The sequence below is a fragment of the Salvelinus namaycush genome, chromosome 8, assembly GCF_016432855.1.
Source record: "Salvelinus namaycush isolate Seneca chromosome 8, SaNama_1.0, whole genome shotgun sequence".
Lineage (NCBI taxonomy): Eukaryota > Metazoa > Chordata > Actinopteri > Salmoniformes > Salmonidae > Salvelinus > Salvelinus namaycush.
In genome coordinates, this window is record NC_052314.1 from 43,426,789 (window position 1) to 43,453,156 (window position 26,368).

The 26,368-nt window shown below is 42.7% G+C and overlaps 1 pseudogene; it reads left to right on the plus strand.

Moving 5' to 3' along the window:
* The window catches only part of LOC120052132, a 192,581-nt pseudogene that overhangs the window by 102,087 nt on the left and 64,126 nt on the right, over positions 1 to 26,368 (plus strand).

Here is a 26,368-nt window from a genome sequence, read left to right on the forward strand (position 1 = left end):
CAAAATGTCGAGAGCAGGCGTATGATGGAGCTGCTAACATGAGCGGGGTCTATTCGGGTGTGCAGGCCAGAATATCAGAAAAAGAGCCGCTTGCTGTTTATGTGCATTGCGCAGCGCACCATCTTAACCTGGCTCTCAACGACTGTCAAAAATGTGCCAAAGATGAAACAGTTTTATGATACTGTTGAACTGTTATACACCTTCTTCGGGCATAGCATGAAGAGACGGTCAATGTTGAGTGGTGCATTTTATTTTGCATCAGAAAAAGAAAGTGTAACTCTAAAACGACTGTGTCCCACCCGCTGGTCATCTAGATATGATGACCGCCCTGAGATACAGATATGTGGACGTAATGAAGGCCCTCACCAAGATTGTGCTTTTACGTCACAAGAAGGACGAGAGGGATGATGCAGCAGCACTGAAAAAGAAATGTTTTTTAGACTAAGGTTTTAGAAAATGTAAACGTCATCTCCAAAATGCTACTGGCCAAAGACACAGACCTGCACAGAGCAGTCAGCCTTCTCAAGGACATGATAGAGGTCCTGTCTGGATTCCGACAGGATTTTGAGGCCAAAGTCACTGCAAAGACCCTTGCCGACAAATAGGGAGCTCAGAACGCATTTGAAGACACTCGGAGAAGGAAGGCAATGCATAATTTTGATGAGCTATGCGAGGACGAGCGACTGTCTGATGGGAGAGAAGTTTTAGAGTCAACATCTTTAATGCAAACCTTGACAGCGTTATCCACCAGCTGTCAACAGATGTAAAAGTCTGCGAGCAACATCGAGTCTGTTTGACTCCATGCACCCCACTACCCTGGCCAACGCAGATGATGATGCGCTCTACGAGACAGCCAGCCGGCTGGCAGAACATTACAGAAAATATACAAAGGGGCAAGCTTCCCTGGCCAATTACTCTCTTGCAGGGCCTGTTTTAAGAAGGAAATGGCAAAGCACACTACAGTGAGAGACCTGGCCAAGATGACCATTGTGGATTACAATTCGGTCACTGCTACATTTGGGGAAGTAGTTACAGCGATGCTCATTTTTATGACTGCATGCAACGGTAGCCAGTGCCGAGCGTCCCTTTTCCAAACTGAAAATAATTCAGTCATACCTGAGGAGCAGCATGGGACAGGAGAGACTGAGTGGGTTGGCCATTCTGTCCATTGAAAACACCAAGGCCAGGACCATGGATTTGAATGCCATAGTCGACGACTTTGCAGAGAGCAAGATCTGTCGAATGCCAATCAAATGAGTGAGTAAGCTTATGTTTTTTACAGGGCAGGCTACCCAGACAGTCTATATAAATCAAGCTTTATTGAGATTAGTTTACATTGCTTGTCAATCTACGACTATGTCTTTGGAAACCATGTTCTGGTGCGCGGCCGCTGAGCCATTTCAATGTCATCAAAGCCTATACGTTTAACTAGGCTATAAGAATAATAGTAAGCATCATATACTGTTAAAATACATGCTGCCATTTAAGCAATATGTTTGAATGCTCCACTTGATTGATTTTCTGGTGTTTTTGCTATAGGCCTCTGTGAAGACCATTTGAAATACCGGTATGTCAGTTTTGCCGCCGTGCATACCTTCAGCGAGCATGTACTGGGTCATTAGCTGTGTTTCAGTGTTTCTGTCAAGAGATTGATCTATATATGTATGTTTTATAATATAGGCTATTGCCTATTATTTGCAGATAAAATAGGGTGTTTTTTTGACCGCTTTGTGCTTTCCGTGGTGCTGATCGGGTTTATTTCTGACCGCTGTCCATGGTGCTGAATGTATTGGCTATATTGCGGCTTCTCTGGTAACAGCTTCAAATGTGCCTTAGATTAGGTTCTGCTCTGCTGTTACAATGCTTAGTAATATTAACACACAGCCTTACCAACACAATTATTTACATTTTAAGGGAAATATGGGGGGTATAGGGGCCCGTAATTTTTTGGGGAACCTCGGGCCCATCATGATTAAGCTAAGCTACTGATCCTAGCTATGGAGTTTAATATAATACCGTATAAGTAATATAACCTGTATTTTTCATTATTTGAAGTAGACGTGGAGATATATACTTACAGTATATACCTCAGATCAAATTATGAAATACAAATGATGGAATAGAAATGTTTTATAATTATATTTTAAATTAACTGAACAGTATACTCAATGTTGTACTTGAATGACTTCATTATAACATTGCAGTGCATTTACATACAGTACCGTTCAAAAGTTTGAGGTCACTTAGAAATGTCCATGTTTTTGAAAGAAAAGCAATTTTTTTGGTCCATAAAAATAACATAAAATTGATCAGAAATACAGTGTAGACATTGTTAATGTTATAATTGACTATTGTAGCTAGAAACGGCTGACTACATAGACGTACAGATGCCCATTATCAGCAACCATCACTCCTTTGTTCCAGTGGCACGTTGTGTTAGCTAATCCAAGTTTAGCATTTTTAAAAGCTAATTGATCATTAGACAACCCTTTTGCAATTATGTTAGCACAGCTGAAAAGGGTTGTCCTGATTAAAGAAGCAATAAAACTGGCCTTCTTTAGAGTAGTTGAATATCTGGAGCATCAGCATTTGTGGGTTCGATTACAGGTTCAAAATGGCCAGAATTACAGGCTCAAAATGGCCAGAAACAAAGACTCTTCTTCTGAAACTCATCAGTCTATTCTTGTTCTGAGAAATGAAGTCTATTCCATGTGAGAAATTGTCAAGAAACTGAAGATCTCATACAACGCTGTGTACTACTCCCTTCACAGAACAGCACAAACTGGCTCTAACCAGAATAGAAAGAGGAGTGGGAGGCCCCGGTGCACAACTGAGCAAGAGGACAAGTACATTAGAGTGTCTAGTTTGAGAAACAGACGCCTCACAAGTCCTCAACTGGCAGCTTCATTAAATAGTACCCGCAAAACACCAGTCTCAACGTCAACAGTGAAGGGATGCTGGTCTTCTAGGCAGAGCTGCAAAGAAAAAGCCATATCTCAGACTGGCCAATAAAAATAAAATATTAAAATTGGCAAAAGAACACAGACACTGGACAGAGGAACTCTGCCTATGACATGTAACAGTTGATTTGAACCAAACCCGTTTCTCTCTTCTGCCCCTCTATGTAGGGTAACTCGGGGTTGGGCTTCAGTATTGCGGGGGGGACAGATAACCCCCACATTGGAGAAGACCCCAGTATCTTCATCACAAAGATCATCCCTGGAGGAGCTGCAGCTCAGGACGGATGCCTCAGGTTGGTAACACCAACCTGTATGTATGGTTACATGATCCCAATCGCATTTCAGCCTATGAACTGAATCACATTGCAGCTTATGGGTCCAAGGTGTGAATCATGTTAACTGACTCCTGTTGATTCTCCCTGTGGAGTAAATGACTAATGTATTTGATTCTCCTGGCTGCAGAGTGAATGACTGATGTTTTTGACTAACCTGGCTGCAGAGTGAAAGATTTATGCATTTGACTCTTCCTGCAGAGTTAATGACTGATGTATCTGACCAAGGGTGAATGTAGAATTAATTTATTCCTGGTATGCGACCTCCTATGTGTGCATGCGGATGCACCCAAAAAATGTACTGGCATAACAGGCCTGGCCCTGGACGTTCTGCCGTCCATGCGAGACAAAACATTGCCACCCCCCTCCTATCCACGCTGAACTAGAAAGGTGTACAGCAGAGGTCGGCGAATGGTTTGGCCCTGGGCAAAAACATTTTTTTCTTCTAATAGTCGGATGAACAGAACATAATAGCAGCCCAATTCATATGCCTATGCTACAAACTAAAACATTTTTAACACATCTGGTTAGTCAGCTCAATGTCAGTTGTTGTCAATGTCAATGTCAGTTCAATGTCCGTAACATATTTTCACTGATTGCACTGATAAAATTACAAATGTCTCTATTAAATTTGTTTTTTATATTTCTTTGTGCGCTGAATGGGGAAAAACTGCTTGCAATCAAGAGAAAATGTCTCTCAGAAAAAGTCTCATTAGAAAGGTGGATAATGAAAATAGAATTTTCAGGGAAGAATGGACTGAGAAATAGGCATATTTCTCCAATGTCAAACCAAAGTGTCTTGTTTGCAAATAATTAAATATTATGAATTTAAACATGGCAATTTCAAAGGTTACCTTTTCACCCAATTGTAAGCTTCAACTGCTGGCTACTCGTCCGTTGCTTAACCCAACAACAGAAGTGCCCATTAACCTGCCCATTACCATCGATGGGGCTGCGGTGGAGTGAGTCGAGAGTTTCAAGTTCCTTGGTGTCCACATCACCAACAAACTATCATGGTCTAAAACACACCAAGATAGTCGTGAAGAGGGCACGACAACCCCTTTTCCCCCTCAGGAGACTAAAACGATTTGGCCTGGGTCCCCAGATCCTCAAAAAGTTCTACAGCTGCACCATCGAGAGCATCTTGAACTGTTCCATCACCACCCGGTATGGAAACTACTCGGCATCCGACCGTAAGGCACTACAGAGGGTAGTGCTTACGGCCCAGTAAATAACTGGGGCCAAGCTTCCTGCCATCCCGGACTTATATACTAGGCGGTGTCAGAGAAGGCCCAAAGAATTGTCAAAGACTCCAGTTACCCAAGTCATAGACTGTTCTCTCTTCTACCGCACCACTGCGACCTGTATACTCTCGTTGGCTGGTCCTCACTACATATTTGTTGCTAAACCCACTGGCTCCAGGTCATCTAAGTCTTTGCTAGGTAAAGCTCCGCCTTATCTCAGCTCACTGACCACCATAGCAACACCCACCCATAGCACGCGCTCCAGCAGGTATATTTCTCTGGTCATCCCCAAAGCCAACACCTGCTTTGGCCAACTTTCCTTACAGTTCTCTGCTGCCAATGACTGGAACAAATTGCAAAAATCACTGAAGTTGGAGACTTATATCTCCCTCACTAACTTTAAGAGTCAGCTGTCAGAGCAGCTTACCGATCGCTGCAGCTGTACACAGCCCATCTGTAAATAGCCCATCCAACCAACTATCTACAGTACCTCATCCCCATATTTGTTTTAGTTTTTCTGTTCTTTTGCACACCAGTATTTCTACTTGCACATCCTCATCTGCACATCTATCACTCCGGTGTAAATTGCTGAATTGTAATTACTTCGCCACTATTGGCCTATTTATTGCTTTACCTCCTTACTTCATTTTGCACACACTGTATACAGAGTTTTATATTGTGTTATTGACTGTACGTTTGTTAATCCCATCTGTAACTCTGTGTTGTTTTTGTCGCACTGCTTTGCTTTATCTTGGCCAGGTCGCAGTTGTAAATGAGAACTTGTTCTCAACTGGCCTACCTGGTTCAATAAAGGTGAAAAATAAATAAATACGATTTAATAAATATTTTCTTAACTCTTTGAACTGCATTGTTGGTTAAGGGCTTGTAAGTAAGCATTTCACGGTAAGGTGTGCCGTGAATTTGTATTTTTGTATTTGTATTTGTATTTGGCGCATGTGACAAATACAATCTGATTTGATTTTGATTTGAATTGAACGCTTTATCTGGATACTTTTTATTGATTTATAAATATAAAGCTAACAATAAGTATCCTTTGTGCCATTTTCTTTAAGAAAGGGTATGGCATACCCTCACTCAATTTGAGTCCTGTTTTTAAACGAACACACCAAGCCCTTCCCAGATACAGAGGTATTTAAGGAGTGCATGGTGACAGTATTGGAGGATTTGGCTATACCGACAAAATCTATGTGTAACAGTATAACTTTAGTCCGTTCCCTCGCCCCGGGCGCGAACCAGGGACCCTCTGCACACATCAACAACAGTCACCCACGAAGCATCGTTACCCATCGCTCCACAAAAGCCGCGGCCCTTGCAGAGCAAGGGGAACCACTACTTCAAGGTCTCAAAGCGAGTGACGTCACCGATTGAAACGCTATTAGCGCGCACCACCGCTAACTAGCTAGCCATTTCACATCGGTTACATTCACCCCCCTTTCGACCTCCTCCTTTTCCGCTGCAACCAGTGATCCGGGTCACGGCACCAATGTAACAGTATAACTTTAGTCCGTCCCCTCGCCCCGACCCGGGCGCGAACCAGGGACCCTCTGCACACATCAACAACAGTCACCCACGAAGCATCGTTACCCATCGCTCCACAAAAGCCACAGCCCTTGCAGAGCAAGGGGAACCACTACTTCAAGATCTCAAAGCAAGTGACGTCACCGATTGAAAGGCTATTAGCGCGCACCACCGCTAACTATATAGCCATTTCACATCTGTTACATATGCATAGCATAATTGCGTTCATCAAACAGGTAAACCAACCTCTTATTTTTGTAGGAAAGAGTAGGCTTCAACAAAGTCATCTTGTTGTTAGTGAAGTCGAATTAAAATGAAGACAATTGTTGAAATGAATTACTTTCAGCACCATTTGCTGTCCACGTCTGTTTGATTATGCCGCAGCCACACAAAAGCTGATGTCTTCTCCTGTGCTCTCTCTCCTCAATAATAAGTTAATGATTGAAAAGGTGTCTCGTGAAATTGTAATACATTTGGTCTCGAATCTATGGGCTACAGAAAACCACATAGGCTACTACTCTTTCTACCGTAGGCTATATTAATTTGATGGAGCGTGGTGGAGCGCCTCGGCGCTGAGTCTCTCCCACGGCACCCTGGAGAGGTGCGCTGGGCATGGATAAGCTAAATACTTTGCACCCCTGCCTTTGGCAAAGTGGGCTCTGCTTATAATGGGGCGGCATCAACACTCACCTACTGTAAATAGCCCTCATGTCACTGGGTGAGAGAAGTTATCATTGTTTTTGGGCAGAATAATATGAGGTGTTATGTGTTGTTGGAGGTGCGTCTTGGTCAGTTCAGCTCGGAAAATGCCGCCTTGGAATCAGGATCCATATTAGGCAGGATATTAGGCATATTAGGCATATTAGGCAGGATCCATATTAATTCAATACCATTTCTGTGGGCCTAGTCATAAAGATTTGTCATTTAACCTTTATTGTGGCATAAACACAATCAGTCATGATGTTTTCATCTGACTGTCAAACAATCACTTCAAATGGCTCCTTTACTAGGCTACCCGCATACATTCATCCACTCGCAACATATTTCCAGCCTCCAAATAGTGAAATTACATTTGGTGATTGTCATTAGGCCAGAATCAATGCCTCCACTGCTGTCCGCACTCATTTCTGCCTTGGCATATTTCAGTGTTCTCGTCTAACCACATCGCATTTTGGAGCATAGGATATACTCTAGGCCGACCACCCGTTTTCAAGTCTATTCACTCATATATTAATTAATGCTTCTGCCATATGGTAATGATAGATAATGGCGTAATAGCCTACAGTTTTCTTGACATTTTGTTTTCATTATTGTGATAGGCTCATGTTTTACCTGTACAGAATACCCCCCCCCCCCCCTATTTATTTTGCCGTGATGCTGTACAGGACCATACCGCCTTACTTTCACCCCTATATCTGACTCCTCTGGCTGCAGAGTTAATGACTGGTGTGTTTGACACTTCCTGCAGAGTGAATGACTGCATCTTGAGAGTAAACGAGGCAGACGTGAGGGATGTGACCCACAGTAAGGCCGTGGAGGCCCTAAAAGTGGCCGGCTGCATCGTCAGGCTCTACGTCCGCAGGAGAAAAGCCCTCTCAGAGAAGATGATGGAGCTCAAACTAGTCAAAGGTCCTAAAGGTAAGAAAACCATGGAGCTCAAACTAGTCAAAGGTCCTAAAGGTTAGAAAACCATGGAGCTCAAGCTAGTCAAAGGTCCTAAAGGTAAGATAACCATGGAGCTCAAACTAGTCAAAGGTCCTAAAGGTTAGAAAACCATGGAGCTCAAACTAGTCAAAGGTCCTAAAGGTAAGATAACCATGGAGCTCAAACTAGTCAAAGGTCCTAAAGGTTAGAAAACCATGGAGCTCAAACTAGTCAAAGGTCCTAAAGTTTAGAAAACCATTGACCTCAAAGCAATTAAACGGTCCTAAAGGTAAGGGAGATTAAAGCTAGACACAGTGATATGATATCATCGTACATCACGGGGTGACTTCCTATACATAAGTCTACCTTAAAATGTGTTGAGTTGATGGATAACTTTATGATGCTTGTTGTTGACACTCTGTGGCCATTGTGCTCCAGGTGATACTCTCTGAATGATCCCCCATGAGAGGATTAATATAGTTTCAATACGGTTTTATTGTTGTAATACACTCCCCCCACTCCCCTTCTCTCTCTCCCTCTCTCTACCCTTCTCTTTTCCCTTTCTCTCTCTCACTCTTTTCCTCCCTACCTCTGTCTCCAGGGCTAGGGTTCAGTATTGCGGGGGGAGTGAGGAACCAGCACATTCCAGGCGACAACAGCATCTATGTCACCAAGATCATTGAGGGAGGGGCTGCACACAAAGACGGGAGGTTGCAAATAGGAGACAAACTATTGGCTGTAAGGACCTAACATAGTACTGTAACTTCATCTTCTCCTTACTGAAAGACAGTACCCACTGGGCACAGACGTCAGTTCAATGTCTAGTTTTGAATAACATTTAATTGAGTTGTCAACTAACGTGAATTCAACCTGAAATCAACAACAAAAAATGAACCATGTCATTGGATTTAGGTTTAAAGTTGTGGTCCTCTGTAGTTCAGTTGCAATGGCAGGATAGTGGGTTTGATTCCCGGGATCACCAATATGTAAAATGCACACATGACTGTAAGTCGCTTTGGATAAAAGTGTCTGCTAAATGACATATTATTATTTTTTATTAAGTTGAGGGAAAAACATAGACATTTTCAAAATTCCTTTACATTGATTACTTTTTGCAAATCCAATCAGTTTTCCACGTTGATTCTAGGGCTGGGAATTCCCAGTGACCTCACTATATGATATTCTCACGATACTTAGGTGCCGATATGATATGTATAGCGATTCTCATTATTCTATATACAGTACCAGTCAACAGTTTGGAGACACGTACTCATTACATGGTTTTTCTTTGTTTGTACTATTTTCTACATTGTAGAATAATAGTGAAGACATCAAACTATGAAATAACACATATGGAATTATGTAACCAAAAAAAGTGTTAAACATATCAAAATATTTTTTATATTTGAGATTCTTCAAAGTAGCTACCCTTTGCCTTGATGACAGCTTTGCACACTCTTAGCATTCTCTCAACCAGCTTCATGAGGAATGCTTTTCTAACAGTCTTGAAGGAGTTCCCACATATGCTGACCACTTGTTGGCTGCTTTTCCTTCACTCTGTGGTTTCATCTGTGGATTATTGATTCGATAATCCACAGATGAAACAATAACATAATGGTCGCCCCTCTTCTGTTTTGGTAAAAAGCTGAGGGATGGGCCTGGAGATAATAGACAGAGCTATGGATGCAAGGACTGACCATCCATGGTATTAAAATTACTGTTATAACCATGAGGCTATACAGCGTTTGTTTACGATGTTTACAAACATTGCGGAACAACAAGCTTATATTTTGGGTTCTCTTAGAGAGTGACAGTTGAACTAAGATCATGAGGCTTAAGTTATATTCTTCAAGAATCAATGTGTATATATATACACTGCTCAAAAAAATAAAGGGAACACTTAAACAACACAATGTAACTCCAAGTCAATCACACTTCTGTGAAATCAAACTGTCCACTTAGGAAGCAACACTGATTGACAATAAATTTCACATGCTGTTGTGCAAATGGAATAGACAAAAGGTGGAAATTATAGGCAATTAGCAAGACACCCCCAATAAAGGAGTGATTCTGCAGGTGGTGACCACAGACCACTTCTCAGTTCCTATGCTTCCTGGCTGATGTTTTGGTCACTTTTGAATGCTGGCGGTGCTTTCACTCTAGTGGTAGCATGAGACGGAGTCTACAACCCACACAAGTGGCTCAGGTAGTGCAGCTCATCCAGGATGGCACATCAATGCGAGCTGTGGCAAGAAGGTTTGCTGTGTCTGTCAGCGTAGTGTCCAGAGCATGGAGGCGCTACCAGGAGATCCTCAGAGCCCTTGTGAGACCATATGCTGACACATGCACATTTGTGGCCTGCTGGAGGTCATTTTGCAGGGCTCTGGCTGTGCTCCTCCTTGCACAAAGGCGGAGGTAGCGGTCCTGCTGCTGGGTTGTTGCCCTCCTACGGCCTCCTCCACGTCTCCTAATGTACTGGCCTGTCTCCTGGTAGCGCCTCCATGCTCTGGACACTCCGTATTGATGACCACTTGTTAAATCCACTTCAATCAGTGTAGATGAAGGGGAGGAGACAGGTTAAAGAAGAATGTTTTGTGTATGTGTGCCATTCAAAGGGTGAATAGGCAAGACAAAAGATTTAAGTGCCTTTGGACTGGATATGTTTCAGGTGCACCGGTTTGAGTCTGTGAAGCACTGCAACACTGCTGGGTTTTTCATGCTCAACAGTTTACCGTGTATGAAGAATGGTCCACCACCCAATGGACATCCAGCCAACTTGACAGAACTATGAGAAGCTTTGGAGTCAACATGGGCCAGCATCCCTGTGGAGTCCATAGCAAAATGAATTGAGGCTGTTCTGAGGGAAAAAGGGGGTGCAACTCAATATTAGAAGGTGTTCCTAATGTTTTCTACACTCAGTGTATATACAGTTGAAGTTTACCTACACCTCAGCCAAATACATTTAATCTCAGTTTTTCACAATTCCTGACATTTAATCCTAATAAAAATTCCCTGTCTTAGGTCAGTTAGGATCGCCACTTTATTTTAAGAATGTGAAATGTCAGAATAATAGTAGAGAGAATGATTTATTTCAGCTTTTTTTTCTTTCATCACATTCCTAGTGGGTCAGAAGTTTACATACACTCAATTAGTATTTGGTAGCGTTGCCTTTAATTTGTTTAACTTGGGTCAAACGTTTCGGGTAGCATTCCACAAGCTTCCCACAATAAGTTGGGCGAATTTTGGCCCATTCCTCCTGACAGAGCTGGTGTAACTGAATCAGGTTAGTAGGCCTCCTTGCTCGCACACGCTTTTTCAGTTCTGCCCACCAATTTTCTATAGGATTGAGATCAGGGCTTTGTGATGGCCACTCCAATCCCTTGACTTTGTTGTCCTTAAGCCATTTTGCCACAACTTTGGAAGTATGCTTGGGGTCATTGTCCATTTGGAAGACCCATTTGTGACCAAGCTTTAACTTCCTGACTAATGTCTTGAGATGTTGCTTTAATATATCCACATAATTTTCCTGCCTCATGAAGCCCTCTATTTTGTGAAGTGCACCAGTCCCCCCTGCAGCAAAGCACCCCCACAACATGATGCTGCCACCCCCGTGCTTCACGGTTGGGATGGTGTTCTTCGGCTTGCAAGCCTCCCCCTTTTTCCTCCAATAATAACAATGGTCATTATGGCCAAACAGTTCTATTTTTGTTTCATCAGACCAGAGGACATTTCTCCAAAAAGTACAATCTTTGTCCCCATGTGCAGTTGCAAACCATAGTCTGGCTTTTTTATGGCGATTTTGGAGCAGTGGCTTCTTCCTTGCTGAGCTGCCTTTCAGGTTATGTCGATATAGGACTCGTTTTACTGTGGATATAGAATCTTTTGTACCGGTTTCCTCCAGCATCTTCACAAGGTCCTTTGCTGTTGTTCTGGTATTTATTTGCACTTTTCACATCAAAGTACGTTGATCTCTAGGAGACAGAAAGTGTCTCCTTCCTGAGCGGTATGATGTCTGCGTGGTCCCATGGTATTTATACTTGCGTACTATTGTTTGTACAGATGAACTTGGTACCTTCAGGCATTTGAAAATTGCTCCCAATGATGAACCAGACTTGTGGAGGTCTACAATTTATTTTCTGAGGACTTGGCTGATTTCTTTTGATTTTCCCATGATGTCAAGCGAAGAGGCACTTAGTTTGAAGGTAGGCCTTGAAATACATCCACAGGTACACCGCCGATTGACTCAAATGATGTCAATTAGCCTATCAGAAGCTTCTAAAGCCATGACATAATTTTCTGGAATTTCCCAAGCTGTTTAAAGGCACAGTCAACTTAGTGTATGTAAACTTCTGACCCACTGGAATTGTGATACAGTCAAATAATGTAACGATTGTCTATTTCGTCCTCCTCATCGGACGAGGAGAGGCGAGAAGGATCGGACCAATATGCAGAGTGGTTCGTGCTCATGATGATTTATTAAAACCGAAACTGAACACTGAAATACAAAACAATAAACTAAGTGCAGAAAACCGAAACAGTACCGTGTGGTGAAAACACTAACACGGTAGACAAACACCCACAAAACACACGTGAAACCCAGGCTGCCTAAGTATGATTCTCAATCAGGGACAACGATTGACAGCTGCCTCTGATTGAGAATCATACCAGGCCGAACACAAAATCCCAACATAGAAAATCACACATAGACAACCCACCCAACTCATGCCCTGACCAACTAAATAAATACAAAACAAGGGAAAACAGGTCAGGAACGTGACAAATAATCTGTCTGTAAACAATTGTTGGAAAAATTACTTCTGTCATGCACAAAGTAGATGTCCTAACCAACTTGCCAAAAATATAGTTTTTTAATAAGAAATTTGTGTAGTGGTTGAAAAACGAGTTTTAATGACTCCAACCTGAGTGTATGTAAACTTCCGACTTCAACTGTACACACTACACACACTACACTGACACTCACACAAAACCCACACACATTCACATACACTACACACACACATCATATGCTGCTGCTGCTCTGTTCTTTACTCTTACTCTTATTGCCTATTTTGATGCCTAGTCACTTTACCCTGGCTTTATGTACATATCTATCTCAAATACCTCGTACCCCTGCACATTTATCTGGTACTCCCTGTATATAGTTTCATTCTTGTGTATTTTATTCCTCTTGTGTTACTATTTTTTTTTTGGGGGGGGGGGCTCATAAGCAAGCACTAAAGTCTACACCTGTTGAATTCGGCGCATGTGACAAATACAACTTGATTTGATTCCTTAAAGTACTTAGATTAAGTTTTGTTGTGGCTTGTTAAAAATACCAGCTTGTTTGCCTGCTATGTCAGCTCCTGTATGTAACTAACTGCTGAATGAACTGAAAAGCCAAATGACTACCTCTCTCTTCTTCCAGGTAAACAGCGCTTGTCTCGAGGAGGTGAGTCACGAGGATGCCGTGGAGGCCTTGAAAAACACGCCCGATGTGGTTTACTTGAAAGTGGCGAAGCCCACCAGTGTCTTCATGAACGACAGCTTCGCTCCGTCCGACATCACCAACTGTGAGTGCACACACACACATATGCGTACACACACACACACACATGGTGATCACAATCTTTCCACTCATCCCAGGGCAGCTGTGACAGACAGACAGCAGGTTATTTGAAAGGAGCCATGTGGTGTGGAACACACCACATGGCTGGCTGCTGTTGCTGGCTGCTGTCCCCCATAGCTACAGTAGTAATCCAGTAGTCACAGTGAGGGAGTAGGCCTATATCGTGACCAATTACTGATCATCAGAATTGGGCTTACAGTAGTAGGTATAATGTGAGCCAAGCTTATGAAGGGGGAGAGGTTCCCATCAAAGCAGTGTGCATGGCTGTCTATTTAACTATCGCTGAATATACTACCATGGATGTTCCCCGGTCTGCACTACACACTAAGAACTGAAATCAGTCAATGACCAGTTGTGGTTTGATCGTAGCCTACATAGCGATATCAACCGACAAGGATGGCAGGGCAGAGCAGAGCGTTGGTATTATTCACTTAAAACCATGCCTCCTGTCTCACAGTACTGGACTGATGAGGTTGTAGTTTGACTTTGACCAATCATAATGGGAAATGTGACATTGGTGGAAAACATTGGTTTAATCACTGTTCAGGTCACGTTCAAATAGGCTTTTGCAAACCTGTCACCTATAAACACCTTTATCATAGATATTGGTCACTTTTCACACTTCAATAAACTACAAGCATTGCTTTTAGTTAATATACCTATGATTATATTATCAGATATGATCCCTTATTTTTTTAGTAGCTCACTTCAGTTTTGCATTGTTGCCTAAGGCAGAACACTCCCATATTTTACCTGGACAACGTTATTGAAAGTTCTGTTCTGGTGCTTGTGCCATTATTGAAGGTTGTGTTCATTTAAGATTACCTACCCCTGCCAGCCATGTGTTTTATAGTTACCTGATCTGCCTCTCTGTCTACACCAGGGAAGGCTCAAGTAGAAAGTGAGCTATTAGCCTAGTGTAGCCTAGCTCCTCCCTCACTAAGCAGTATTTTATTACAGTTTATCATAGCATTAGCCGTTAATGCTAACTTGCTATCTACACACTGAGGCCCGTTGTGTGTGTATTTTTTCTTTAGCATATTCCCCGCACAAGGACAACCATATCAGCCCGTCCAACTACCTTAGCCAGCCCCATACCCCCGCCACGCCCAGACGCTACTCACCCATCCCCAAGAGCATATTGGGAGACGACGAGGTCACAAGGTAAGCTGTATGATAATGAACACACGCCATTTGACCACTTTTACAAAGGGTTTCAAATCAAATGTTTTTTATAACATGTGCTGAATACAACAGGTGTAGAACTTACAGTGAAATGGTTACTTACGAGCCCCTAACCAACAATGCAGTTTAAAAAAATACGGATAAGAATAATAAATAAAAGTAAGAAGTAATTAAAGAGCAGCAGTAAAATAACAAAAGCGAGACCAAATACAGGCGGATTTTGGTACAGAGTCAATGTGTGGGGGCACCGGTTAGTTGAGATAATATGTACATGAAGGTAGAGTTATTAAAGTGACTAAGCATAGACGATAACAACAGAGAGTAGCAGCGGTGTAAATGGGGGGGGGGGGGGGGGGGGCAATGCAAATATTCTGGATACCCATTTGATTAGGTGTTCAGGAGTCTTATGGCTTGGGGGGTAGAAGCTATTTAGAAGCCTCTTGAACCTAGACTTGGTGCTCCGGTACCGCTTGCCATGCGGTAGCAGAGAGAACAGTCTATGACTAGGGTGGCTGGAGTCTTTGACAATTTTAAGGGCCTTCCTCTGACACCGCTTGGTATACAGGTCCTGGATGGCAGGAAGCTTGGCCCCAGTGATGTACTGGGCCGGTCGCACTACCCTCTGTAGTGCCTTGCGGTTGGAGGCCGAGCAGTTGCCATACCACGCAGTGATGCAACCAGTCAGGATGCTCTCGATGGTGCAGCTATAGAACCTTTTGAGGATCTGAGGACCAATGCCAAATCTTTTCAGTCTCCTGAGAGGGAATAGGTTTTGTTGTGCCCTCCTCATGACTGTCTTGGTGTGTTTGGACCATGTTAGTTTGTTGGTGATGTGGACACCAAGGAACTTGAAGCTCTCCACCTGCTCCACTGCTGCCCCGTCGATGAGAATGGGGGCGTGCTCTGTCCTCTTTTTCCTGTTGTCCACAATCATCTATTTTGTCTTGATCATGTTGAGGGAGAGGTTGTTGTCCTGGCACCACACGGCCAGGTCTCTGCCCTCCTCCCTATAGGCTGTCTCATCGTTGTCGGTGATCAGGCCTACCACTGTTGTGTCATCGGCAAACTTAATGTTGGTGTTGGAGTCGTGCCTTGCCATGCAGTCATGAGTGAACAGGGAATACAGGACGGGACTGAGAACGCACCCCTGACGGGCCCCTGTGTTGAGGATCAGCGTGGCAGATGTTTTGTTACCTACCCTTACCACCTGGGGGGCGGCCCGTCAGGAAGTCCAGCATCCAGATGAAGAGGGAGGTGTTTAGTCCCAGGGTCCTTAGCTTAGGGATGCGCTTTCAGGGCAGTATGGTGTTGAACGCTGAGCTGTAGTCAATGAATAGCATTCTCACATAGGTGCTATTTTTGTCCAGGTGGGAAAGGGCAGTGTGGAGTGTAATAAAGATTGCATCATCTGTGGATCTTTTGGGGCGGTATGCAAATTGGAGTGGGCCAAGGTTTCTGGGATAATGGTGTTGATATGAGCCATGACCAGCCTTTCAAAGCACTTCATGGCTACAGCCGTGAGTGCTACGGGTCGGTAGTCATTTAGGCAGGTTACCTTAGTGTTCTTGGGCACAGACATTATGGTGGTCTGCTTAAAACATGTTGGTATTATAGACTCAGACAGGGAGAGTTTGAAAATGTCAGTGAAGACACTTGCCAGTTGGTCAGCACATGCTCGCAGTACACGTCCTGGTAATCCGTCTGGCCCTGCGGCCTTGTGAATGTTGACCTGTTTAAAGATCTTACTCACATTGGCTGCGGAGAGCGTGATCACACAGTTTTCCGGAACAACTGGTGCTCTCATTCATGTTTTAGTGTTATTTGCCTTGAATTAACCTCTAATTCCTCCCAAACCCGGATCCGGGAGCACCCCCATCAGTAAAAAAGCTGACTAGCATAGCCTAGCATAGCGTCACAAGTAAATACTAGCATCTAAATATCATTAAATCACAAGTCCAAGACACCAGATGAAAGATACACATCTTGTGAATCCAGCCATCATTTCTGATTTTTAAAATGTTTTACAGGGAAGACACAATATGTAAATCTATTAGCTAACCACGTTAGCAAAAGACACCACTTTTTTTACTCCACCAGTTTTTTACTCCATCAGTAGCTATCACAAATTCGACCAAATAAATATATAAATAGCCACTAACCAAGAAACAACTTCATCAGATGACAGTCTGATAACATATTTATTGTATAGCATATGTTTTGTTAGAAAAATGTGCATATTTCAGGTATAAATCATAGTTTACCATTGCAGCCACCATCACAACTCTCACCAAAGCGACTAGAATAACTACAGAGACCATCGTGTATTACCTAATTACTCATCATAAAACATTTCTTAAAAATACACAGCGTACAGCAAATGAAAGACACAGATCTTGTGAATCCAGACAATATTTCAGATTTTCTAAGTGTTTTACAGCGAAAACACAATATAGCGTTATATTAGCTTACCACAATAGCAAACATCACAACAGCATTGATTCAAGCCAAACATAGCGATAACGTATAAACCACCAAAATATATTAATTTTTTCACTAACCTTCTCAGAATTCTTCAGATGACAGTCCTATAACATCATATTACACAATGCATATAGAGTTTGTTCAAAAATGTGCATATTTAGCGGCACAAATCGTGGTTATACAATGTGATTAGTGGCCAAAACTTCAAGCAATCTGTCCGGCGCCATCTTGGAGAGGCACCTAATCTAATCGAAAACTATTCATAAACTTGACTAAAAAATACAGATTGGACAGCAAATGAAAGATAAATTAGTTCTTAATGCAATCGCTGTGTTATATTTTTAAAATTAACGTTACTGCGCAATACAGCGTGCGCTAAAGCGAGACCGCACTGAAATTCATGGCGGAATTATTATTTGACATTTGTCAACATAAATACGAATTAACAGCATAAAGACTGCTTACTATTTGCTGAGCTTCCATCAGAATCTTGGGCAAGGTGTCCTTTCTCCAGAACAATCGTCTTTTGGTTGAAAGATGTCCTCTTCTCCTGTCGAAATAGCAGCTAACGATAGCCACCCACTGGAGAGGTGTCCAACTCGTGAAAGCGCATGACAAAGAAATCCCAGAAAATCGCAATAAACTGATATAAACTGCTATAAGTCGGTTTAAATTAACTACCTTATGATGTCTTTAACAACTATAACGAATAAAAACATGACCGGAGATACAGAACTGCTAAAACGAAAGCTTTGCAGGAGGCCATTGTGATGTCCCTGATGCGCCAAGCGCCCCGTTGAAAAGAACGGTACTTCCGTTCCACGGTCTTATATAGGGCCCCAGATTGCGCAATCCACTCCATTCAAATTCTCCCCGCTTACTGACATCTAGAGGAAGGCGTATGCAGTGCATGTAGCCCGATGGCTTACATGGGGACTTATAAACTGACCTCAGAACAGGGACCTCGATTTCTGAAATCTCACTCCCTGACAGGAAATGTGCTGCAGAATGAGTTCTGTTTCACTCAGAGAAATAATTCAAACGGTTTTAGAAACTAGAGAGTGTTTTCTATCCAATAGTAATAATAATATGCATATTGTACGAGCAAGAATTGAGTACGAGGCAGTTTAATTTGGGAACGAATTTTTACAAAGTCGAAATGGCGCCCCCCTAGTGTCAAGAGGTTAACCTCTCTTGGGTACGTGAGACGTTAGCGTCCCACCTCTTCAACAGCCAGTGAAACTGCTGGGCGCCAAATTCAAATACAGAAATATTCATTATAAAAATTCAGAAAACAAAACTTGTTTTGTTTTCTGAAAAATTTTACATAGGTTTAAAGATTTTACATAGGTTTAAAGATTAACTTCTTGTGAATCCAACCACGGTGTCAGATTTAAAAAATGCTTTACGGCGAAAGCATACCGTACGATTATTTGAGAACATAGCCCAGCAGACAAATCATTACAAACAGTAACCAGCCAAGTAGAAGAGTTACACAAGTCAGAAATAGAGATAAAATGAATCCCTTACCTTTGATGATCTTCATATGGTTGCACTCAGCAGACATTAATTTACTCAATAAATGTTCCTTTTGTTCGATAAAGTCTCTTTATATCCAAAAACCTCAGTTTTGTTCGCGCGTTTTCTTCAGTAATCCACAGGCTCAAACGCAGTCAAAACAGGCAGACAAAAAAATCTAAATTGTATCCGTAAAGTTCATAGAAACATGTCAAACGATCCTCAGGTTGTTTTTAGCCTAAATAATCGATAATATTTCAACCGGACAATAACGTCATCAATATAAAAGGTAAACAAGAAAGGCACTCTCTCGGTCGCGCGCATGAAAAAGCTCTGTGAAACTTTAGGGTCCACTCATTCAGACTGCTCTTACGTCCTCATTTTTCAGAATACAAGCCTGAAACAATTTCTAAAGACTGTTGACATCTAATGGAAGGCATAGGAACTGCAATTTGAGTCCTAAGTCAATCGATACTGTAATGGCATTGAATAGAAAACTAAAAAAAAAAAAAAAAACGACTTCCCGAATGGATTTTTCTCAGGTTTTTGCCTGCCAAATCAGTTCTGTTATACTCACAGACACTATTTTAACGGTTTTGGAAACGTTAGAGTGTTTTCTATCCAAATCTACCAGTTATATGCATATCATATCTTCTGGGCCCGAGAAGCAGGCAGTTTAATTTGGGCATGCTTTTCATCCAAAATTCCGAATGCTGCCCCCTACCCTAGAGAAGTTAAGCACAGAAGTAGTTTAGCTCGTCTGGTAGGCTCGTGTCACTGGGTAGCTTTCGGCTGTGCTTCCCTTTGTAGTCTGTAATGGTCTGCAAGCCCTGCCACATCCGACGAGCGTCAGAGCCGGTGTAGTAGGATTCAATCTTAGTCCTGTATTGACGCTTTGCTTGTTTGATGGTTCGTCAGAGGGCATAGTGGGATTTCTTATAAGCTTCGGGGTTAGAGTCCCGCTCCTTGAAATTGGCAGCTCTAGCCTTTAGCTCAGTGCGGATGTTGCCTGTAATCCAAGGCTTCTGGTAGGGGTATGTACGTACGGTCACTGTGGAGATGACGTCATCGATGTACTTATTGATGAAGCCAATGGCTGATGTGGTGTACTCCTCAATGCCATCGGAGGAATCCTGGAACATATTCCAGTCTGTGCTCATAAAACAGTCCTGTAGCTTAGCATCTGCCTCATCTGACCACTTTTGGTTGTGTGGTCTACAGCATATCACGAGATACTCTACCTCAGGCGAGGAACAATAGCTCTAGACTTCCTCAGATATCGTGCACCTGCTGTTATTTACAAAAGTATATAGTCCACCGCCCCTTGTCTTACCAGACGCCACTGTTCTATCCTGCCAGTGCAGCGTATAACCAGCCAGCTGTATGTTGATAGTGTCGTCGTTCAGCCACGACTCTGTGAAGCATAAGATATTAGTTTTGAATGTCCCGTTGGTAGTTTAATCTTCCGCGTAGGTCATCTATTTTATTGTCCAAAGATTGCACGTTTGCTTGCAGAATGGAAGGAAGTGGGGGTGTATTCGATCGCCTACAAATTCTCAGAAGGCAGCCCGCCCTCAGCGCCTTTTTTCTCCGCCTCCTCTTCACGCAAATCACAGGGATCTGGGCCTGTTCCCGAGAATGCAGTATATCGTTCGTGTCGGGCTCGCTTGACTCGTTAAAGGAAAAAATGTATTACTTGTGTCATGCACAAAGTAGATGTCCTAACCGACTTGCCAAAAATATAGATTGTTAACAAGAAATTTGTGGATTGGTTGAAAAACGAGTTTTGATGACTCCGAGCTAAGTGTATGTAAACTTCAGGCCTCAACTGTATGTATAGGGGTAAGGTGACTAGGCATCAGGATTTAAGAAACAGCCTAGCAGCAGCTTGTATGTGTGTGTCCGATCAGTGGTACAGCCATATAATTTTTTGAGGATTTCAGGGCCTGGCCAAACTTTTTCAACCTCCTGAGAGGGAAGAGGCACTGACGCGCCTTCTTCAAGACTGTGCTCAGCATATGTGGAACTCCTTCAAGACTGTTGGAAAAGCATTCCAGGTGAAGCTCGTTGAGAGAATGCCAAGAGTGTGCAAAGCTGTCATCAAGGCAAAGGGGGGCTACTTTGAAGAATCTCAAATACAAAATATATTTTGATTTGTTTAACACTATTTTGGTTACTACATGATTCCATATGTGTTATTTCATAGTTTTGATGTCTTCACTATTATTCTACAATGTAGAAAATAGTACAAATAAAGAAAAACCCTGGAATGAGTAGGTGTGTCCAAACTTTTGACTGGTACTGTATATACATTGTCTTCGGAAAGTATTCAGATCCGTTGACTTTTCCCACATTTTGTTAGGTTACAGCCTTATTCTAAAATTCATGACATTTTTTCCCTCATCAGTCTACACACAATACCCCATAATGACAAAGTAATAACAGGTTTTTAGAAAATGTTAATTTATAAAAAATTAAATCACGTTAACAAAAATATTCAAACCCTTTTCTCAGTATTTTGTTGAAGCACCTTTGGCAGCGATTACAGCCTTGAGTCTTCTTGGGTATGAGGCTACAAGCTTGGCACACCTGTATTTGGGGAGTTTCTCCCGTTCTTCTCTGCAGATCTTCTCAAGCTCTGTCAGGTTGGATGGGGAGCGTTGCTGCACAGCTATCTTCTGGCCTCTTCAGAGATGTTTGATCGGGTGGCTGTGTGCTTAGGGTTGTTGTCCTGTTGGAAGGTAAACCTTCACTCCAGTCTGAGGTCCTGAGGGCTCTTGAGCAGGTTTTCATCATGGATCTCTCTGTACTTTGCTCTGTTCATCTTTCCCTTGACCCTGGCTAGTCTCCCAGTCCTTGCCGCTGAAAAACATCTCCACAGCATGACGCTGCTGCCACCACCATGCTTCACCGTATTGAAGGTGCCAGGTTTCCTCCAGATGTGATTCTTGGCATTCAGGCCAAAGTGTTCAATCGTGGTTTCATCATACTAGAGAATCTTGTTTCTCATGGTCTGAGAGTCCTTTAGGTGCCTTTTGGCAACTCCATGTGGGCTGTCATGTGCCTTTTCCCGAGGAGTGGCTTCCGTCTGGTCAATCTACCATAAAGGCCTGATTGGTGGATTGCTGCAGAGATGGCTGTCCTTTTGGAAGGTTCTCCCATCTCCACATAGGAACTCTGGAGCTCTGTCAGAGTGACTGTTGTGGAAATTACCACCAGGGACACCTGAAGTCAATAATTTTTTATTATCAGGAAGCCGGAGAAGTTCCAGCAAATTTAATGCACGATAGTACACGTCAGTCGGGGGTTCCGTTGGGGCAGTCCCATTAGTTCTCTTATAAACTGCAAACACAGACAAGTTATATTTGCATGATTTACATTATTCATAATTAATTCATCATTAACTTTTGGTTCATGCATGTAACCGACCAATACCTCACAAAGCGTCTTCTCTCCATGCTGAGACCTTGAAACTGAGACACCCCTTTCAGTTCTCAAAACAATGTTCTGGGTGAACTGCCCAGATCTGTGCCTTGACACAATCCTGTCTCGGAGCTCTATGGACAATTCCTTCGACCTCACGGCTTGGTTTTTGCTCTGCAATGCACTGTCAACCTTTACATATATAGGCGTGTGCCTTTCCAAATCATGCCCAATCAATTGAATTTACCACAGGTGGACTCCAAATAAGTTGTAAAAACATCTCAAGGATGATCAATGGAAACAAGATGCACCTGAGCTCAATTTCGAGTCTCATAGCAAAGGGTCTGAATACTTACGTAAATAAGGTATGTTTTTATATTTAATACATTTGCAAAAATTTCTAAAACCTGTTTTCGCTTTGATTATGGGGTATTGTGTGTAGATTGATGAGGGAAAACAAATAATTGAATACATTTTAGAATAAGGGTGTAACGTAACAAAATGGGGGGAAAAGGAAGGGGTCTGAATACTTTCCGAATGCACTGTACATAGGGCAGCAGCCTCTAAGGTGCAGGGTTGAGTAACCGGGTGGTAGCCAGCTAATGACAGTGACTAAGTTCAGGTCAGGGTACTGGATAGAGGCCAGCTAGTGATGGCTATTTAACAGTCTGATGGTCTTGAGATAGAAGCTGTTTTTCAGTCTCACGGGCCCAGCTTTGATGCAGCTGTACTGACCTCACCTTCTGGATGATAGCGGGGTGAGCAGGCCGTGGCTCAGGTGGTTGATGAGCTTTTTGACCATTCTGTGACATTGGGTGCTGTAGCTGTCCTTGAGTGCAGTCAGGGTACCCTCTCGAGAGCCGTGCGGTTGCGGGCAGTGCAGTTGCCATACCAGGCGTTGATACAGCCCGACAGGATGCTCTCAATTTTGCATTTGTAAAAGTTTGAGGGTCTTAGGAGCCAAGCCGAATTTCTTCAGCCCCCTGACGTTGAAGAGGCGCTGTTCACACTGTCTGTGTGGAGTGGACCATTTCAGATTGTCAGTGATGTGAATGCGCTCTGGAATATTGTCGGGCCCCGCAGCCAAATGGCGGACAAGGCAGGGCCTTGTATGCTTGCTTGTGGGTAGAATAAGAGTGGTCTAGGACTTTATTGCCCCTGGACTGGTGCACTTCACAAAGTAGATGGCATCATGAGGAACGAAAATTATGTGGATATATTGAAGCAACATCTCAAGACATCAGTCAGGAAGTTAAAGCTTGGTCGCAAATGGGTCTTCCAAATGGACAATGACCCCAAGCATACTTCCAAAGTTGTGGCAAAATGGCTTAAGGACAACAAAGTCAAGGTATTGGAGTGGCCATCACAAAGCCCTGACCTCAATCCTATAGAAAATTTGCGGGCAGAACTGAAAAAGCGTGTGCGAGCATTGAGGCCTACAAACCTGACTCAGTTACACCAGCTCTGTGAGGAGGAATGGCCCAACATTCACCCAACTTATTGTGGGAAGCTTGTGGAAGGCTACTCGAAACGTTTGACCCAAGTTAAACAATGCTACCAAATACTAATTGAGTGTATGTAAACATCTGACGCACTGGGAATGTGATGAAAGAAATAAAATCATTCTCTCTACTATTATTCTGACATTTCACATTCTTAAAATAAAGTGGTGATCCTAACTGACCTAAGACAGGGAATGTTTACTAGGATGAAATGCCAGGAATTGTTAAAAACTGAGTAAATGTATTTGGCTAAGGTGTATGTAAACTTCTGACTTTAACTGTATTTACTCAGGGGTGTGATAAATTAGATATTTCTGTATTTCATTTTCAATAAATTAGCAAACATGTTTCAAAACATGTTTCACGTTGTCGCTATGGGATTTTGTGTGTAGATGGGTGATTTTTATTTTATTTCATCCATTTTGAATTCAGGCTCTAACAACAAAATGTGGAATATATCAAGGGGTATGAAAACTTTCTGAAGGCACTGTATCTCCTCATCTTTCTACTACTCCTCCAGCCATCCCTTTCTCTGTCAGTCTCCAGCTATCTACCCCTTCTTTCCCTCACTCTCCCACTCTTGTTCTCTCGCTCTTCTTTGACCTTTCTCTGTCTCTGCAAAGTCTCTCCCTCTCTATGCCCCCTATCTCCCTGTCTCTCTCTCTCTGCCCTCTCTCTCTACCCCCTATCTCTCTTTATCTCTCTGCCCTCTCTCTCTTGCTCTGCCTGCTGCTGGAATTGGCAGATAAAGTTATGAAAGATGAATGGTGTTGAAGCTAGTGGGAGGCCAGCTGTGTAACTCCTGGGGAGATATGTCTGGGGGGCAGGGAGGTGAGCCAGACAAGAAGAGAGAGAGAGAGCGAGAAAGATGGATTGCAGGGCTAAGCTCTGGTCACCTTGGGCGGGTTTCTCCTGCCACAGCAGAGAGAGCAAGAGAGAGACATATAGTGCTGTCAAAAGTAGGAACAGATTGCCAGGCCACAGCAGGGACCACAGCAGTCCATCTCTCAGTCTCTCAGCCTCAAACACATCCACTGGATCTTACAGACAGAGGCAGACACTAAATATGATTTATATGTAGTCTAGACACACACACACACACACACAGGATTATACACATACACAAACAGGCAGACAAACACACACAAGTGTGCTGCCAATTGTCTTGTCACTCTGCTTAGCTCCCTCTCCATGCTCGCTGTTGTCATGAGCAATGAAATGAGAAAGAAAACAGAGAAAGAGTGAGAGATAAAGAGAGGAATAATGTTTGCCCAAATGAGAAAGAAAACAGATAGAGGCAGAGAGAGAAAGAGGCAGAGAGAGAGGGAGAGAGAGAGAGCGCTAAGATACCATTAAGATCATAATGGTAGAGATGATGTAAAAAAGCTTGTTCAGTAAAATGTTACAAATTTCTCCTTGTAATAATGCATGGTTTTTGCCCTATGAGTCCTAACATCTCTAATACAAACAATAGGCCAGTGATCATTAATATCCAAGGAGAAAACACCACTAGCTACACATTTCTCTGGAGTATTTGTAAACATAAGGTAAATTCTTGTTGATTTAGTAGAATCCCTCAGATTTGGATGTGTGGGTTTAGTAATCAACTGAGTGAGGTTTAGGTTATTACAAAAATCCTTTAAACAGTCTGTCTTGGGTTCCCCAGGACAGGTTAAAGCCACTGACGACAAACATCTCAGAAGTAGAAAAGGAAGCTATTAAATCAGTGAGACTAGTTAACAAACCTTTCTTAGTGGAGGAATGGCGGTAGACTCCCAGAACAGTTACTTTAGAACTATAACCTAGTTGAAGACTTATTAAAGCTATAAATATAAATTGTTTAGGACTGGACAAACCCTTTAAGAGAGACACAGAAAGGTTACTTTTTGTATAGATAAAATGGTGTGTTGTTGCTATCAGCCCTGAAAACTTTAAAACCATCAGTAGTAACCTCAGAATCCACAATTTTCTAAGAGAACCATGTTTCTGATAAAATAAAAAATATCTGGATCCGCCTGGGAAGCCCAGATCTTGATGTCGTCCATTTTTGTCCAAAGGCTGCGAACATTTAGGTGCATGCATTTCAAACCTTGTCAGGCTTCGAAATTACCTGGTGTCAATAAAAGCCGGATCATTACCTACCAACCTATTATTGATAACCAAAGGCTGCATAGCAAGTGGTCCAGGCCTTGCCCAGGCAGTTGCTTGACTAGGACAGGGAGAGGTAGCTGAAGGGGCATCCAACGCCATGTAGGGAACATCTAAGTCCCCGGCAGAAGAAAGCGGGGACAGGGGCTCAAAGCGATTTGAGAGTCTTAAATCCGGACACGGGGGAAGAAGGGAAGAAGGCAGGCGCGCCTCGAACGATTCTTCTTCTTTCTGGTTCCAATACGCTTCCATTCACACTCACCTGGAGTCGAACAATGAGCAGCCATTTTCTGGTTCAAGCTAGCATAGGGGTGCAATGGAGGAAATGTATCATAGTCGAGGAAGGTCCCATTATGATTCTCTTGGATGTTTTGATAGGAAGCATTTAAAGATGGCAATAGTCTCAAAGAATCCTTATTCCGTTCAAGGTGCTTGGTCAAATGTTTTACTTCTTCATGAAGAGTAATAATCCTTACTTTAGCTGCATCAAGTTCAATTATATTTTTCACAAATAAAGGTATCCATCGGACCTTTCCCCGTGACAACTACGAACATGTCGCAGATGATACACTTAATAGCACGCAAATCCCCAGCAGATAAAAATTAGTTTTCACCGCTGAACGCCGACAGTCCAAGGAAACAAACATTTCCTGTTTCCGCCATCGTGAATCAATGAATGTATAGACTGGAGTTGCTTACCAAGACGACATTGAATGTTCGTAATGTAAAATGGACTCGGGATAGTGAAGTAATGATGGTGAGTATA